Source organism: Triticum aestivum, chromosome 4D, assembly GCF_018294505.1.
Source record: "Triticum aestivum cultivar Chinese Spring chromosome 4D, IWGSC CS RefSeq v2.1, whole genome shotgun sequence".
Lineage (NCBI taxonomy): Eukaryota > Viridiplantae > Streptophyta > Magnoliopsida > Poales > Poaceae > Triticum > Triticum aestivum.
Window position 1 is genome coordinate 165,214,150 of NC_057805.1, and position 13,512 is coordinate 165,227,661.

Genomic DNA, 13,512 nt, shown 5'->3' on the forward strand with positions numbered 1-13,512 from the left:
ACACCAGAGGCCATGGCGTTCCATCTTTGGCAGCAGCTCGAGGTGTTCTTCCGCGACAACACCGTCGGCCGCGCCATCCACATCGGCGCCGACTTCCGCGCGACGGTGCAAGGTGACATGACGACCGCCCAGTACTGTCGCCGCCTCCAGTAGCTCGCCTCCGCCATGGCCGACATGGGCGAACCGGTCACGGATCGGGCGCTAACCCTGCAGCTCATTCGCGGGCTCAGTCGCTAACCCTGCAGCTCATTCGTGGGCTCAGTCGCCGCTTCCACGTCATGGCTACGCTCCTGCCGATGCAGCAGCCGTTCCCCACGTTCCTTCAGGCGCGGTCGCAGCTGCTCCTGGAGGAGATCGGCATCACGGAGCGCGAGCGGGCCACGGGCGCCACAGCCCTCGCTGTCGGCCATGACGGCTCCTCCTCGTCCGGCGGCGCGCCGGCCGGTGATTGCGCGCCCCCTCCTTCGTCGTCCGACAAGGGCAAGTCTTCCATCGCCAGCGGGGGCTCGGGGAGTCCTTCCGGCGATCGGCAGCGCGGCGGGCGCGGGTGCGACCGCAGTCACCCCGGGGCCTCCTCCAGCTCCAACGGCGGGCGTGGTCAGCCAGCGCAGTAGCCCTGGATGGGCTACTTTGCGCCCTTCGGTGCCCCGCTGCCCACTCCGCAGCAGTGGTGTTCGACCTGGACGCCGCCAAACGCCGCAGGTGTTCTCGGCCCCTGTCCTGGCGCCCCGCACCAAGCCTATCTTGTCGTCGGCTCGTCCTCCTCCGCGCCACAGTGGGATCAGCAGGCGCTGCTGGCCCAGTTCGCCAACTTGCAGATGCAGCAGCCGCCCTCCGGGTCCGAGTGGTACATGGACACCGGAGCCACCTCGCACATAGCCGGGTTGTCAGGTACCCTCACCACTGTCTCCCCTTCATCGTATTATCCATCTAGCATTACTATTGGCAACGGTTCCGTACTCCCTGTAGTTGCATGCGGCTCCACTTCCCTTCCTCCCTTTCATCTTACTGACATACTTATCTCTCCTGGCATTATACAAAACCTCATTTCCGTTCGCCGTTTTACAAGTGATAATTGGTGTAGTGTGGCTTTTGACCCCTTTGGCTTCTCTGTGATGGACATGGAAACGGGGAAGGTCCTCATGAGGTCCAGTAGCTCCGGTGATTTGTACCCGTTTCTTCCGAATAATGGCGGCTATCGGGCGTTCTCCATTTCAAGCAATGGCGAATTGTGGCATTTGCGGCTTGGCCACCCTAGTCGTGTTTCTCTTTCCATTTTAGCTTCAAACTTTCTTGATTCATGTAAAGGTTGTCGGAATCGCGATCCTGTTATACGATTATACGACTTTACGATCCAAACTAACCCCTATGATTCTATGATTTTAGTTCATAGAATCTACGTTTCTACGATCCTGATAGTGAAGATTCTACGATTTGCGATCCTACCATCGGAGCTCCGATCCGATTCAAAATCGCGATTCTGACAACCTTGCATGTAATACTAACTCTCAAGGTGCTACCATGTGTGAATCTTGTAAAATTGGCAAGCAACCATGTTTACCCTTTCCTAATTCTTCTTCTCGTACAACTGCACCCTTCCAACTCATTCATTGTGATTTATGGACGTCTCCTGTGTGTAGTTTCTCCGGTTACCAATATTACCTTATTGTGCTTGACGATTACACGCATTATTCTTGGGCTTCCCCTCTACGCAACAAAAGTGATACCGTTGCCACGCTACAACGTTTCTTTTCATACGTTCTCACCCAATATAACCTCTCTATCAAATGTGTGCAGCGTGACAATGGTGGAGAATTTCTTTCCCACTCACTTCGCGACTACTTCTCCCACCTCGGCATCTCCTTCCGCCTCGCATGTCCTCACACGTCGCCGCAGAACGGCAAGGCCGAACGACTCTTGTGCACCACCAATGATGTTCTCCGCACTCTTCTCATCCATGCTCACATGCCACCCGAGTATTGGGTCGAAGCCGTCCATAGCGCCAACCACCTCATCAACCGGCGCCCCTCTTCCACTGTTAACAAAGTTACACCATACTTCCTTCTCCATGGCCATCACCCCACATACGATCATTTTCGTGTGTTCGGATGCTTATGTTTCCCAAACCTCACTCACCTAGAGCCGCACAAACTCGCCACACGCTCTACTCCTTGCGTGCACCTTGGCTACCCACTAGAACATAAGGGGTAACGTTGCCTTGACCTTCGTACCCGGCGCGTCTACATCTCCTGTCACGTCGTCTTTGACGAAGGAAAATTTCCCTTCGCCACATCCGAGGCCACAACCACCCCACCCACACCGGATCCCGCTCCCCCCTTGTCGCACCCAATCCCACCTACCTCGTATGATCCGGCGCAGGCAGTATCGGGATCAGCGCCGTTGATTCCGGTGCCGTGCCTGAAGGAAATATGCCCTAGAGGCAATAATAAAGTTGTTATTTTATATTCCCTATACCATGATAAATATTTATTATTCATGCTAGAATTGTATTAACCAGAAACTTGATACATGTGTGGATACATAGACAAAACACCGTGTCCCTAGTAAGCCTCTACTAGACTAGCTCGTTAATCAAAGATCGTTAAGTTTCCTAACCATAGACATGTGTTGTCGTTTGATGAATGGGATCACATCATTAGGAGAATGATGTGATGGACAAGACCCATCCGTTAGCTTAGCATAATGATCGTTCAGTTTTATTGCTATAGCTTTCTGCATGTCATATACATATTCCTTTGACTATGAGATTATGCAACTCCCGGATACCGGAGGAATGCCTTGTGTGCTATCAAACGTCACAACGTAACTGGGTGATTATAAAGATGCTCTACAGGTATCCCCGAAGGTGTTTGTTGGGTTGACATAAACCGAGATTAGGATTTGTCACTCCGAGTATCGGAGAGGTATCTCTGGGCCCTCTCTGTAATGCACATCATAATAAGCCTTGCAAGCAATGTGACTAATGAGTTAGTTGCGGGATGATGCATTACGAAACGAGTAAAGAGACTTGCAGGTAACGAGATTGAACTAGGTATGAAGATACCGACGATCGAATCTCGAGCAAGTAACATACCGACAACAAAGGGAATAACGTATGTTGTCATTACGGTACGACCGATAAATATCTTCGTAGAATATGTGGGAACCAATATGTACATCCAGGTTTCGCTGTTGGTTATTGACCGGAGAGGTGTCTCGGTCATGTCTACATAGTTCTCGAACCCGTAGGGTCCCCACGCTTAACGTTCGATGACGATTTTGTATTATATGAGTTATGTGATTTGGTGACCGAATGTTGTTCGGAGTCCTGGATGAGATATTGGATATGACGAGGAGTCTTGAAATGGTCGAGAGGTAAAGATTCATATAAAGGACGATAGTATTCGGACACCGGAAGTGTTCCGGGGGTACCGGGTACGTATCGGGTCACCGGAAGGGGTTCCGGGCACCCCCCGGCAAAGATATGGGCCTTATTGGGCCTAGGCGGGACATACCAGCCCCTTGTGGGCTGGTGCGCCCCATATGGGCCGATCTAAGTGGAGAAAGGAAAAGGGGAGGAGGAAAGGAAATAGAGGGAATAGGATTCCCCCTTCCTTTCCCCTCTCCCCTCTTTCCTTCCCCCCTCCGGAGACAAGGAAAGGGGGAGGCCGAATTGGAGGAGGCACCCAAGTAGGATTCCTCCTACTTGGGGCGCCCCAAGGCTGCTCCCTCCCTCTCCCACCTATATATACATGGGGAGGGGGCGCCTAGAACACACACCAACAATTGTTAGCCGTGTGTGGCGCCCCCCTCCACAGTTTACACCTCCGGTCATATTCACGTAGTGCTTAGGCGAAGCCCTGCGCGGATTACTTCACCATCACCATCACCACGCCATCGTGCTGACGGAACTCTCCCTCGACACTTTGCTGGATCAAGAGTTCGAGGGACGTCATCGAGCTGAACATGTGCAGAACTCGGAGGTGCCGTACGTTCGGTGCTTGATCGGTCGGAACGAGAAGAAGTTCGACTACATCAACCGCGTTAACAAACGCTTCCGCTTTCGGTCTACGAGGGTACGTGGACACACTCTCCCCCTCTCCTTGCTATGCATCTCCTAGATAGATCTTGCGTGAGCGTAGGTTTTTTTTTTAAATTGCATGCCACGTTCCCCAACAGCGCCCCACCCAATCTTCCCCCGCACCACGCCTTCCCCCGCCACCTGGACCAACCAACCCACGCGGCTCGCCCGGCCCCGCGACTTATCCGCCCGGCTCCAACCCTGCTACGCTACCCGGCCCGTCCACCCCGTGCGGCTCCACTACCCCTACGCCCCGTACCTCTCCTGTCGCTGTCTCGCCTCCCACCCCACCTCGTCTCCCCTCGGATCACGCGCCTGTCACTGCCCCATCACTTCCCACTCCCGCCCACGCGCGAGCTTCTTCCCCAGACACCGTGCCAGCTAGTCTCGCCGCGCCAGCTCAACACGTCTACCCCCACGTGCTATCTGGGTACAACCACCCGCGAATTTGCACCCCATGCACACACGATCTAAGTCCGGCTTCTCCCTTCCAAAACAACACGTTAGCCTCTCTGTCACCACGCCAATCAGCTCCATTCCTTCTTCCTACCGCACTGCGCTTAGGGATCCGAACTGGGACGCTACTATGCTTGATGAATATAATGCGCTGTTGCAGAATGACACTTGGTCGTTGGTCGCACGTCCTGCAGGTGCTAACGTGGTGAGCGGCAAATGGATATTCCGGCACAAGTTCAACACAGACGGCTCCTTGGCTCGGTACAAGGCGCGATGGGTGCTCCATGGCTTCACCCAACAGGCCGGGGTCGATTACGATGAGACATTCAGTCCAGTCGTGAAGCCCGCCACTGTTCGAGTCATCCTCAGCCTCGCCACCAGCAGCTCGTGGCCCACACATCAACTCGACGTCAAGAATGCCTTCCTTCATGGGCATCTCGCCGAGACGGTGTACAACTGCCGGCTTCGTCGACACGGCACGACCCCGGGACGTGTGTCGTCTCAACCGGTCACTCTACATGCTCAAGCAAGCCCCGAGGGCGTGGTTCTCGCGGTTCACTTCATACCTATCCACCCTTGGCTTCCAGGGCTCCAAGGCAGACTCCTCACTTTTTTCGCTTTATCGCGGTGCTGACACAACTTACCTACTCCTCTACATAGATGATATTATCCTCACTGCCAGCACACACGCCTTTCTCCAGTCCATCATCGCTTCTCTACACCGTGAGTTCTCTATGACAGACATGGGTTAATCCACCATTTTCTTGGCATAAACGTACACCACACATCCAGTGGTCTCCACCTCCCCCAGGAGCAGTATGCGTTCGAGATCTTGGATCGTGTCGGCATGCTTAACTGCAAACTTGTCTCCACCCCCGTCGACACCACATCCAAACTCTCTGCCACCGACGGACCCGTCTTCCATGATACATCTGAAGGAAATATGCCCTAGAGGAAATAATAAAGTTGTTATTTTATCTTTCCTTATATCCTGATAAATATTTATTATTCATGCTAGAATTGTATTAACCGGAAACTTGATACATGTGTGGGTACATAGAGAAAACACAGTGTCCCTAGTAAGCCTCTACTAGACTAGCTCGTTAATCAAAGATGGTTGAGTTTCCTAACCATAGACATGTGTTGTCATTTGATGAACGGGATCACATCATTAGGAGAATGATGTGATGGACAAGACCCATCCGTTAGCTTAGCATAATGATCGTTAAGTTTTATTGCTATTGCTTTCTTCATGAATTATACATATTCCTCTGACTATGAGATTATGCAACTCCCGAATACCGGAGGAACACCTTGTGTGCTATCAAACGTCACAACGTAACTGGGTGATTATAAATATGCTCTACAGTTGTCTCTGAAGGTGTTTGTTGGGTTGGCATAGATCAAGATTAGGATTTGTCACTCCGTGTATCGGAGAGGTATCTCTGGGCCCTCTCGATACTGCACATCACTATAAGCCTTGCAAGAAATGTGACTAATGAGTTAGTTACGGGATGATGTATTACGGAACGAGTAAAGAGACTTGCCGGTAACGAGATTGAACTAGGTATGAGGATACCGACGATCGAATCTCGGGCAAGTAACATACCGATGACAAAGGGAATGACATATGTTGTTATTGCGGTTTGACCGATAAAGATCTTCATAGAATATGTAGGAACCAATATGAGCATCCAGGTTCCGCTGTTGGTTATTGATAACCCGTAGGGTCCGCACGCTTAACATTCGATGACGATTTGTATTATGAGTTATGTGTTTTGGTGACCGAAGATTGTTCGGAGTCCCGGATGAGATCACAGACATGATGAGGAGTCTCGAAATAGTCGAGGTAAAGATTGATATATTGGACGATAGTATTTGGACACCGGAATGGTTTCGGGACGTTTCAGATATTTATCAGAGTACCGAGGGGTTACCGGAACCCACCGGGGAAGTAATGGGCCAACATGGGCCATATGGGAGAGAGAGGGGAGCCCACAAGAGGTGGCGCTCGCCCCCCATAGGCTGTCCGAATTGGACAAGGGGAAGGGGGCGCAGCCCCCCTTTCCTTTCCCCCTCTCCCTCTCCTTCCCTCTTTCCCCCTCCATGAGAAGGAAAAGGGGGGGGGGGCGAATCCTACTAGGACTGGAGTCCTAGTAGGACTCCCCCTCATGGCGCACCCCTGGTGGCCGGCCTCCTCCTCTCCCTCCTTTATATACGTGGATAGGGCACCCCTTGGAGACACACCAATTGTTCCAAGCCGTGTGTGGCGTCTCTCTCCACGGTTTACTCCTCTGGTCATATTCACGTAGTGCTTAGGCGAAGCCCTGTGCGGATCACATCACCATCACCGTCACCACGCCGTCGTGCTGACGAAACTCTCCCTCGACCCTCTGCTGGATCAAGAGTTCGAGGGACGTCATCGAGCTGAACGTGTGCAGAACTCGGAGGTGCCGTACGTTCGGTACTTGATCGGTTGGATCGTGAAGACGTTCGACTACATCAACCGCGTTAAACTAACGCTTTTGCTTTCGGTCTACGACGGTACGTGGACACACTCTTCCCCTCTCGTTGCTATGCATCTTCTAGATAGATCTTGCGTGATCGTAGGAAATATTTTGAAATTGCATGCTACGTTCCCCAACAGTGGCATCCGAGCCAGGTCTATGAGTAGATGATATGCATGAGTAGAACACAAAGAGTTGTGGGCAACAATAGTCATACTGCTTACCACCAACGTCTTATTTTGATTCGGCGGTATTGTTGGATGAAGCGGCCCGGACCAACCTTACATGACCACGTTCATGAGACCAGTTCCACCGACAGGCATGCAACTTGTTTTGCATAAAGGTGGCTGACTTTAGTTGAATCGAATTTGACTACGGCCGGTCCTTGTTGAAGGTTAAAACAGCACACTTGACGAAACATTGTTGTGGTTTTGATGCGTAGGTAAGAACGGTTCTTGCTAGAAGCCCGTAGTAGCCGCGTAAAACTTGCAACAACAAAGTAGAGGACGTCTAACTTGTTTTTGCAGGGCATGTTGTGATGTGATATGGTAAAGACATGATGTGATATAAGTTATTGTATGAGATGATCATGTTTTGTAAAAGTTATCAGCAACTGGCAGGAGCCTTATGGTTGTCACTTTATTGTATGAAATGCAATCGCCATGTAATTGCTTTACTTTATCACTATATAGTAGCGCTAGTTGTAGAAGCAATAGTTGGCGAGACGACAACGACGCTGCGATGGAGATCAAGGTGTCAAGCCGGTGACGATGGAGATCATGACGGTGCTTTGGATATGGAGATCAAAGGAACAAGATGATGATGGCCATATCATGTCACATATTATGTTTGCATGTGATGTTTATGTTTTATGCATCTTATTTTGCTTAGTACGACGGTAGCATTATAAGATGATCCATCACTAAATTTCAAGGTATAAGTGTTCTCCCTTAGTATGCACCGTTGCTACAGTTCATCGTGCCAAGACACCACGTGATGATCGGGTGTGATAAGCTCTACGTTCACATACAACGGGTGTAAGACAGTTTTGCATGTGCAGAATACTCAGGTTAAACCTGACGAGCCTAGCATATATAGATATGGCCTCGGAACACTGAGACCGAAAGGTCGAACGTGAATCATATAGTAGATATGATCAACATAGAGATGTTCACCATTGAAAACTACTCCATCTCACGTGATGATCGGACATGGTTTAGTTGATATGGATCACGTGATCATTTAGATGACTCGAGGGATGTATATCTAAGTGGGAGTTCTTTAGTAATATGATTAGTTAAACTTAAATTTATCGTGAACTTAGTCCTGATAGTTTTTTGCATATCTATGTTGTAGATCAATAGCTCGGGTATAGCTCTCCTATTTTATTTTTGATATGTTCCTAGAGAAAACTAAGTTGAGATATGATAGTAGCAATGATGCGGCCTGGGTCCATGCTTTGAGGATTATCCTCATTGCTGCACAGAAGAATTATGTCCTTGATGCACCACTAGGTGACGAACCTATTGCAGGAGCAGATGTAGACATTATGAACGGTTTGCAAGCTCGGTATGATGACTACTTGATAGTTTAGTGCACCATGCTTTACGGCTTAGAACTGAGACTTCAAAAATGTTTTGAAACGCCACAGAGCATATGAGATGTTCCAAGAGTTGAAATTAGAATTTCAGACTCATGCCCGTGTCGAGAGGTGTGAGACCTCTGACAAGTACTTTGCCTACAAGATGGAGGAGAATAGCTCAGCCAGTGAGCATTTACTCAGAATGTCTGGGTACTACAATCGCTTGAATCAAGTGGGAGTTAATCTTCCAGATAAGATAGTGGTTGACATAATTCTCTATTCACTATCACGAAGCTACTAGAACTTTGTGATGAACTATAATTTGCAAGGGATGACGAAAATGATTCCCGAGCTCTTCGCGATGCAGAAATCGACGAAGGTAGAAATCAAGAAAGAGCATCAAGTGTTGATGATTAATAAGACCACTAGTTTCAAGAAAAAGGGCAAGGGAAAGAAAGGGAACTTCAAGAAGAATGGCAAGCAAGTTTCCACTCCCATGAAGAAGCCCAAAGCTAGACCCAAGCCTGAAACTGAGTGCTTCTACTGCAAAGGAAATGGTCACTAGAAGTGGAACTGCCCTAGATACTTTGTGGATAAGAAGGATGGCAAAGTGAACAAAGGTATATATGATATACATGTTATTGATGTGTACTTTACTAGTGTTCATAGTAACCCCTGGGTATTTGATACCGGTTTGAAAGCACAAGTGCTCCCTGGGTGATTTTGGTAATTAATGTCAACATATCTCTTGTTGGACTAATGCTTCTACCTAGTATGTTTCAGATAAGTTCAAAAATGGAGTGGCATGGACTAGAGGATGTGGAACCCCTTGAAGATGCTGAGGACAAATGATTGGCTCAAGCTCAAAGCTCAGGACTCTACATTTTCTATTTTAGTGGTCCAAGATCACATTGAGTCCATAGGAAAGCCAATACTATTAAGAGGGGATGAGGTGTTGCTTAATGGCTTGCTTGCTCAAAGTGCTTAGTGATATGCTCCAAAGCCCTTAAACCAGTTTCTCACATCCACATATGTCCCAAACCAAAAGTCAAACTAGGCCCCACCGAAACTTTCTATCCGGCGCCACCGAGTTCAGTTGACGTAGCCACTGCCAGAAACCCTAATCGGTTCGGTCTCACCGATGGGATCTCGGTCTCACTGAGATGGGCTTGCAAACTCTTTGTTGCCTATTGCAATAATTTCGGTCCCACCGAGATATGCAATCGGTCCCGCCGAATTTGCTTGGCCAACTCTCTGTTCCGCTTATTACCCAAATCGGTCCCACCGAGTTTGTGTAATCGGTCAAATCGAGTTCAGGCTTTACCCTAACCCTAACAAAATCGGTCTCACCGAGTTGACGTGTCGGTCCCACCAAAATGCCTAACGATCACATTATGAACTAAATCGATCTGACCGAGTTTCACGATTCGGTCCCACCGAGTTTGGTAAATTGTGTGTGATTTTGTGTGGAGGCTATATATACCCCTCCACCCACTCTTCATTCGTGGAGAGAGCCATCAGAACATGCCTACACTTCCAACATACATTTTCTGAGAGAGAACCACCTACACTTGTGTTGAGGTCAAGATATTCCATTCCAACCACATAAATCTTGATCTCTAGCCCTCCCCAAGTTGCTTTCCACTCAAATCATCTTTCCACCAAATCCAATCCTATGAGAGAGAGTTGAGTGTTGGGGAGACTATCATTTGAAGCACAAGAGCAAGGAGTTCATCATCAACACACCATTTGTTACCTCTTGGAGAGTGGTGTCTCCTAGATTGGCTAGGTGTCACTTGGGAGCCTCCGTCAAGATTGTGGAGTTGAACCAAGGAGTTTGTAAGGGCAAGGAGATTGCCTACTTCGTGAAGATCTACCCGAGTGAGGCAAGTCCTTCGTGGGCGACGACCATGGTGGGATAGACAAGGTTGCTTCTTCGTGGACCCTTCGTGGGTGGAGCCCTCCATGGACTCGCACAACCGTTAACCTTCGTGGGTTGAAGTCTCCATCAACGTGGATGTACGATAGCACCACCTATCGGAACCACGGATAAAAAATCTCCGTGTCTCCAAATTGCGTTTGCACACTCCAATCCCATCCCTTTACATTCTTTCAACTTGCATGCTTTACTTTCCGCTGCTCATATACTCTTGTCATGCTTGCTTGATATGTATTGCGAATGGTTAAACTTGTGCCAAAACTCCACATCAACTTAAGGAAATTAAAAACTGCTACTTTTCTTCTTAGAGTCTATTCACCCCCCTCTAGACACCTCTTCTCGATCCTTTCATGGTTCAATTGCTAGGATTGGTAACTCAAAACAGGAGTTGCAAAATGAACAGAGACTAGTTAAGGGCAAGGTGATGATGTGTGTTGGAAGTGATTCCAATGTTGACAAGATCACCATCGCACACTCCCTTTACCTTCGGGATTAGTGTTGAACCTGAAATAAATGTTATTTGGTGTTTGCGTTGAGCATGAATATGATTGGATCATGTTTATTGCAATACAGTTATTCATTTAAGTCAAAGAATAATTGTTGTTTTGTTTACATGAATAAAACCTTTTATGGTCATACACTCAATATAAATGGTTTGTTGAATCTCGATCGTAGTGATACACATATTCATAATATTGATGCCAAAAGATGCAAAGTTGATAATGATAATGCAACATATTTGTGGCACTGCTGTTTAGGTCATATTGGTGTAAAGCGCATGGAGAAACTCCAAATGGATGGATTTTTGGAATCACTTGATTATGAATTATTTGATACTTGCGAACCATGCCTCATGGGCAAGATGACTAAAACTCCGTTCTCCGGAACAATGGAGCAACCAAATGACTTATTGGAAATAATACATACCGACGTATGCGGTCCGATGAGTGTTGAGGCACGCGACGGGTATCATTATTTTCTGACCTTCATAGATGATTTGAGCCGATATGTGTATATCTACTTAATGAAACACAAGTATGAAACATTTGAAAAGTTCAAAGAATTTCAGAGTGAAGTGGAGAATCATCGATAACAAGAAAATAAAGTTTCTACGATTTGATCGCGGAGGCGAATATTTGAGTTACGAGTTTGGCCTTCATTTAACAATGTGGAATAGTTTCACAACTCACGCCACCTGGAACACCACAGCGTAATGGTGTGTCCGAACGTCGTAACCGTACTTTATTAGATATGGTGCAATCTATGGTGTCTCTTACCGATTTACCACTATTGTTTTGGGGTTATGCATTAGAGACAGCTGCATTCACGTTAAATAGGGCACCGCCTAAATCCGTTGAGAGGACACCATACGAACTGTGGTTTGGCAAGAAACCTAAGCTGTCATTTCTTAAAGTTTGGGGTTGCAAAACTTATGTCAAAAGGCTTTAGCCTGATAAGCTCGAACCCAAATTGGAGAAGTGCGTCTTCATAGGATACCCAAAAGAAACTGTTGGGTACACCTTCTATCACAGATCCGAAGGCAAGATCTTTGTTGCTAAGAATGGATCCTTTCTAGAGAAGGAGTTTCTCTCGAAAGAAGTGAGTGGGAGGAAAGTAGAACTTGATGAGGTAGTTATACCTTCTCTTGAATTGGAAAGTAGTTCATCACAGAAATCAGTTCCAGTGATGCCTACACCAGTTAGTGAGGAAGTTAATGATGATGATCATGAAACTTCAGATCAAGTTACTACCGAACCTCGTAGGTCAACCAGAGTACGTTCCACACCAGAGTGGTACGGGAATCCTGTTCTGGAAGTCATGTTACTAGACCATGATGAACCTACGAACTATGAGGAAGTGATGATGAGCCCAGATTCCGCAAAATGGCTTGAGGCCATGAAATCTCAGATAGGATCCATGTATGAGAACAAAGTATGGACTTTGGTTGACTTGCCCGATGATCGACAAGCCATAGAGAATAAATGGATCTTCAAGAGGAAGACGAACGCTGATAGTAGTGTTACTATCTACAAAGCTAGACTTGTCAAAAAAGGTTTTTTTACAAGTTCAAGGTGTTGACTACGATGAGATTTTCTCACTCATAGCGATGCTTAAGTCTATCCGAATCATGTTAGCAATTGCCACATTTTATGAAATCTGGCAAATGGATGTCAAAACTGCATTCCTTAATGGATTTCTTAAAGAAGAGTTGTACATGATGCAACCAGAAGGTTTTGTCGATCCTAAAGGTGCTAACAAAGTGTGCAAACTCCAGCGATCCATCTATGGACTGGTGCAAGCATCTCGGAGTTGGAATATACACTTTGATAAGGTGATCAAAGCATACAGTTTTATACAGACTTGTGGTGAAGCCTGTATTTACAAGAAAATGAGTGGGAACACTACAACCTTTCTAATAAGTATATGTGAATAACATATTGTTGACCGGAAATGATGTAGAATTTTCTGGAAAGCATAAAGGAGTGTTTGAAAGGAGTTTTTCAAAGAAAGACCTCGATGAAGCTGCTTACATATTGGGCATCAAGATCTATAGAGATAGATTAAGACGCTTGATAAGACTTTTGATGAGTACATACCTTGATAAGATTTTGAAGGAGTTCAAAATGGATCAGTCAAAGAAGGAGTTCTTGCCTGAGTTGTAAGGTATGACGTTGAGTAAGACTCAAAACCCGACCACGACAGAATATATAGAGAGAATGAAAGTCATTCCCTATGCCTCAGCCATAGGTTCTATAAAGTATGCCACACTGTATACCAGGCCTATTGTGTACCTTGCCATGAGTTTGGCAAAGGGATACATAAGTGATCCGGGAGTAGATCACCGGACAGCGGTCAAAATTATCCTTAGAAGACTAAGGAGATATTTCTCGGTTATGGAGGTGATAAAGAGTTCATCGTAAAGAGTTACGTCGATGCAAGCTTTGAC